Source organism: Triticum aestivum, chromosome 6B, assembly GCF_018294505.1.
Source record: "Triticum aestivum cultivar Chinese Spring chromosome 6B, IWGSC CS RefSeq v2.1, whole genome shotgun sequence".
NCBI lineage: Eukaryota > Viridiplantae > Streptophyta > Magnoliopsida > Poales > Poaceae > Triticum > Triticum aestivum.
In genome coordinates this window covers 472591363-472597362 of record NC_057810.1, presented here as the reverse complement: position 1 = coordinate 472597362, position 6000 = coordinate 472591363, and positions in this window count along the sequence as shown.

Genomic DNA, 6000 nt, shown 5'->3' with positions numbered 1-6000 from the left:
AATATGTCAACTTGTGACCTTGACTATTGGTCACTGAAAGGTCATTATTTTTCATTTGCGACCTTTTTGTGACCAAAAACAGAAGGTCAAAAGCTGGCAGTCGTAAACTGAAATTAACGACCTTCTCTGTGAGAAGGTCGTAAACGTTGACGACCAAAATAGAAGGTCGTTGAACCCATGACCTTTTGTTTTGGTCACTGGCTGTCTGCCCAGGCCACGTCGGATCCGATGTGGCAATCTAACGTGGCAAAACTATGACCAATTGAAAAGGTCACTGACAAGATTCAGCCCGGTCCGATTAGGTCTTTTACATGGGCCGAGCCCAACAATTCAGCCCATTTAGTATATTTATTTCTGTTAATTTTTGTCAGCTGCATGGGCCAAGCCCTACTATTCAGCCCATCAACTTCTATGCACGTTTAGCCTTTCAAGAATATAGGTACTATTTTGTGCAGCCCATTTTCTGGTTTACATTCGCCTTTTTATACAGTCAAATAATAATTCAATCTTGGACTTGGTCCAGTACACTTTTCAGCCCATTCACATATATGCGGCCCATATTCATACAAATGATTCTCCTTTTCAATAAATTTTGCAAATAATTTCATAATTCATCACTAAATATGTTTACATCAGAAGCCATAAAGCCCTACAAAATAGTATCACATGTTCCTATACAAAACTATCAAATCATACGTGCAACAAAACAGAATACAAAAAATTTAGTTAAACAAAAGTAAATTTCTTCCTCTTCCATCTTCCAGAACACAACACCTGGCATTGAAAGGATCGACCATAAGAAGCATATAGAATACAAGGGAAATAATCAAAATAAAGAAATGAAAGGCACACACTATGAAAATTACGACAACATCAATATTTTTTATATTACCATACAAACAGAAATGTAATCTGATTGCTTAGGACATATGGCATTATCAACAAGACAGCAAAATTTACAGTGCCAGCTCAGGAAGAAGGCAAAGCATATTTTACATTGCGAGCTCAGGATGCCACCATGCACACTCCAACAAAAACTAAACGGAGGGCAAGAGAGCAGGACGCAACTCTACCTGGAAATGCTGCTAGCCAGCGACAAAAGTAAGTTGGTCGGAGCCAAAGAGGGGTCTGTCAAAGGAGCCAAGCATGCCGGCGAGGATGAGGTAACCGGTGATCGTCTCCTGGTTCTCCTTGATCTTGCCCTCGAAGTTCTTCCGCTCCAGGTTGTCCTGCTGCAGCTCGTCCTACACCGCCTAGAAACAAACAATTCAGATGAACAATTGCATAGATCATACCTTGTTTGCTTATTTAGACTAGACAATCCTACTATTTGTGAATATAGCAAATGTAAAAACAATGTAAATGGTAAACAACACTTGAGAATATATCAATAGATTAAGAGCATATTGTTTAGCATCACACAGATAGTAGCACAATGCTACATGCAACTGTTAGGATAAAGTAGAGCTTCTACATTACATAATCAGATACGAAAGACCAAGCAAACTGTTCCGAAAAAGACAAGTTACAGAGCAATCATGTATATACCATTCTACTAGTAGCAAGGGCATAAAGATAATCACTTAACAAGCAGTACCAAGATGGGTAAATCACATAAAGAAGTGCAATCTAATATCACAGCTACCAAAACACCATATCAAGATTCCGTACAGATTGAAAAAGAGCATGTGCTGCAGGACATATAAATATACCATGAGCATTATTTCTACAAGTAAAATGCCTATAAATATTACAAACATGCCACTGGGTACTAATCAGCCAGAGTAGTGTCATGGCTACCCGAGTAATCACCTAAACACAACCTCGAAGAGGATGGCCAACGCTGCCTGCACTAGAGTCACCATGTTGCCTATAATTCCATCAAGACAAATACAATCAGTATCAGGATCAGAGGTTCAGAGCAAGAATAGTGAAGGCGTTTGTGCTATAAACGACAAGGAGATGATGCTAACTCTAACGAAGTAGGCATAGAGTAACAAAACAACTCCATTACACTTAAGCTGCTGCTACCTGCATACATTAAATGGAACCAGAAGTATGTCGACTACTAGACAGCCATGAATGATGCCCAGGAGTATTGATTTGGAAACATCAATCCTCCAATACTGATAAATTTTGGAGTATTAATTCGAAGATGACCTATACTATAGTACAGTGCAGTGTATAAGAAGGAATGAATCCATTTTCACAATCTGAGGAAGAATAAGAAGGAACCAAGCATATGAAAGAGTATTCAGTTTACTCATGTTGCTGCTACAGTACAGTACTGCTGCTATAGTACAATGCTCCAGGAATAATATGAAATGTGGACAAATCGGAATAATCTCGTCTAATGTAGACAAATGGGAACATCACTGATCCTCACTGTCAAACTACTCCACCAAAGACAAGTACTGGCATGCTTTGTTGTAACTAGATTCACTATTTAGTCACAGGAAATACAACATAGTTCAAGAAATACTCCACCAAAGACAAATCATACACTAAACTACTGCAAGCAACTACTACTACAACAACTACTGCAAGAGAGAAGAGATAAGAAGAGGGAACTACTGCTTGCAAGTCCCAACTTAACAGCAGTAATCATCAATTTAGTTAATCGAAGATGCTACTCTAACTACTCCATTTTGCAAGATTCTACTATAACTATCAGTACTGGAGTAATTGAATGTGTTGCAAGATGCTACTCTAACCAGATGCTCCAAGTTGATACTCCAAGATACTGCAAGCAAGTTCATACTCCCACAAGAAGAGAGTTCAGACAAGAATCTGTTCCACACACACTGTTCATTCAAGCAAGCTGACCTTAGGTCTTTCCATGGAGGAGAGAGCATAGACTCGATCACCGGCCTTGTGCCAAATCCCCCACGCCTTCCTGTGGGGCCTTCACAACAATGACCTGCAAGCAGAACACACCAAAAACGATGTCACACACGCATGCTACTAATGCACAGTCCTGTAGTTGTTTGGTTATTATTTTAGATTAATAGGAATAATTCAATATGTATTATCTGTTTAAAAAATGAAGTTAATAAGTTATGCTAGATGTTGTTTCAAAGAAATATATTAGAATGTTAAATTTAACATGCTAGAAAATTAAAGGAGAGTGCCCCACACAGAGTGTAAGTAAGACTAGCATATAGTAGTTTGTCTTGTACAAAATGCTTCTAATCTAAGTAAGCATGACAGTGTACGCGTTAGAGCTTTGTCATCCATGCAAATATTTTATGAGGAGAACTAGTTACATGTATGTGACCATTAGAATGCATAGGTGTGTAGGGGGAGCTCCCCCGGCATCGCTGCTATCATGATTGACCAATGAAACAAAAGGTTACAGGGAGCTTTTAAGTAAAATCTGTTTATGCACACAGCATATCTAAAAATGTGAGCTCAATATGCTTTCTACTAGTCTCCAGTGAGCTGATCCTGCTAATCTATCTACGCAATGGTGGTGAGAGATGGGGATGCCAGTAGAAGGAACTGGCAAACATACCACATGCAGGGCCAGGCGAGAAGACAAGTGCCAAGACGGATAGCATTGACAACAGATACACTTCAATAGGCATGCAACACAAGACGGATATCTGCATGTCTTTCTTCAGAAGAGGCATTGTAACTAGACTATTGATTACTACGTAACCCAAAACTAAATCATGAAACAAATCTTACCATCATGCACTGTAGGCAGGATCTTTCTCAGGCAGGTACGATGGTTGACTTTCTTTCAGCTGGATTTTCTTAGCCAACTGTCTTGTCGATGAAGAACCACTTCTTCAGTGTTTACTTGTCACTGCAGCTGTGGAGGAAGTTCATCAACAGAAGAGTACATGAGAAGAAGAATTAGATGCATCAGGAAGAAGAATCGCGTGTTCACATAGGTAGTTGCAATGCCCAGGTTCATCTTGTTGGCGTGGAACTGGCCTGCTCACGGCCACGTGACGCTTGCACTCCTGCACGTAGCAGGGGCGCCAGACCAGGAAGCGCACGTACCTGGAAGAAGATGTCGGTGGGGAAGTGCAGGGACTTGTCGGTGTAGTAGGCTATCTTGTCAAGCATCGTGTTGGGCACGTGGTGCTTGGTCAGATCGATCGACATGTCCATGGTGTACGTCTCCCATGGCCGCGGTAGCGAAACCAACTAATGAATCACACACAGCAGCGGCACAACAAGTAAATAAAATAACAGCGCACATCGACTGCATGCGCGCTCTGATCTAGCGACCCGTCGCCAGCGACGGAACCGAAACGGGAAAAGCAGAGCAGAGGAAGAAAGGGAAGAGCATACCCTGAAGCAAGACCACTTCCACTAGGTGCCGTCCTCACGCACCAGCTTCTTCGACTGCTCGATCCCCTAGTAGCTGCTGATCGCCACCTTCTTCTTCTAACCATCGCCCTTGGCCGCCTCCGCCTTGACCACCTTAGCCGCCTCGTCCTTGACCTGCGAGGCCGCAGAAGTGGACATCATCCGCACCCACGTGCCCTTGCCGCCGGCGAGGAAGGTCCTGGCCCCTGGGGACATCGTGGTGGTGGAGAAGAGGCGGCTAGCGCCAGCGCCGGCGCGGCGGAGGAGGACCGATCCGGCCATCCGAGAGCTCATCTGGCCGCCGAGAAACGCCTCCATGAATCACAATCCGGGATGAGTCGTCTGATGTTGACGCACGCTTGCCCTTGTTGTTGTGGTGGGTGGGTGGGGGTGGGGTTGGGGAGTTGCACTGAAGACCTTGCCTTTGAGCGTGGTGCCCAGGCCGTCGGCCCAGATCTGGCACACGCCCCCGACCCCGTCCCACTACCGCCATCGCGGATCTGGAAGCACCGCCTCGCTTGCTTGATCTGGGTCATAGACGGTGGGAGGGATAGGGTTTGGGTTGCGGCGGCGGCGGCTGTGGGTGTGAGCGAGACGGAGGAAGGGGGAGCAGCGAATACCGCCAGGGGAGGGGATGGGTGCGGAGGTGATGTGAGAGACAAAGGGATGGATGGATCGGGGTGGGTGGGAGAGAGAGGCGGCGGCGGGATGGGGAAGGAGAGGGCGGCGACGGGGGGCCGTCGTCATCGATCTGGATCAGGGAGACGGGGAGAGAGAGGCGGCAGCGGGTGTGTTCTGGGGGAGAGAGAGGCGGCCTCGGGCTGCTAGGGTTTGGGTTGGCTACAACGGGGTGAGAGGCGTCGGAGGCGTTGGATCTGTTGGATATGGACGGTTCAGATCAGCTATAATGGGGTGATCCATGAGAAGAGTTGTGATTTGTTCGAAAAATCATTGATTTAAAATAGTTTTCAAGTCCTAAAAAGAGAAGGATTTTGCGAAGCAACTATCAAAAATATTTTAGAAAAGGGCACCACACAAATTTTCACTAAAGTTAGACCACATTTTATGGATGAGCACCAATTTGTATGCATTTTTTATCTTTCTAGCTATTTTTAATGATTTTTCAAGTGCCCAAAATGAGTTTTTTTGTGAAGGACCTATAATATATTTGTTGCAAAATTGTACCAAATAAATTTTCTAAAATACTAGGACATATTTAATGCACAATTGACCAAATTGTTGGGTGTAAAAAGTTTTGATCCACCTCTCGTGCAAAAGACAAATTTCCGCCGATTCAGTTGGAAGTAGGTCAAATTTGAACTGTAGCTACCTCGTAGTTTGCTATTTATTTTTTCCAAGAAATCATTTCTAGGTACATAAGTATCTATTTAATCAGAGAAACATAAAAAATGTTCCAAGATTCAACCACTAGCTAGGAACGGTGAAACCCGCCGTTTTGACCGTGTTTTGAAACGGGCATAAAAAATTCAAAAAAATCAAAAAATTGAAAAACCTTCGCATTGTGTCATCATATGTGACCAAGTTTCCTGGAAAAATAGTAAACTTGTAATACGGAAATTATTTTTAAAAAGTGTTCTCAGAAATGAGCTATCATGCGTGAAGATTCTTGGCTTTCAAGACAAATGATCAATCTTATGGCCACATTCATGGCATAGT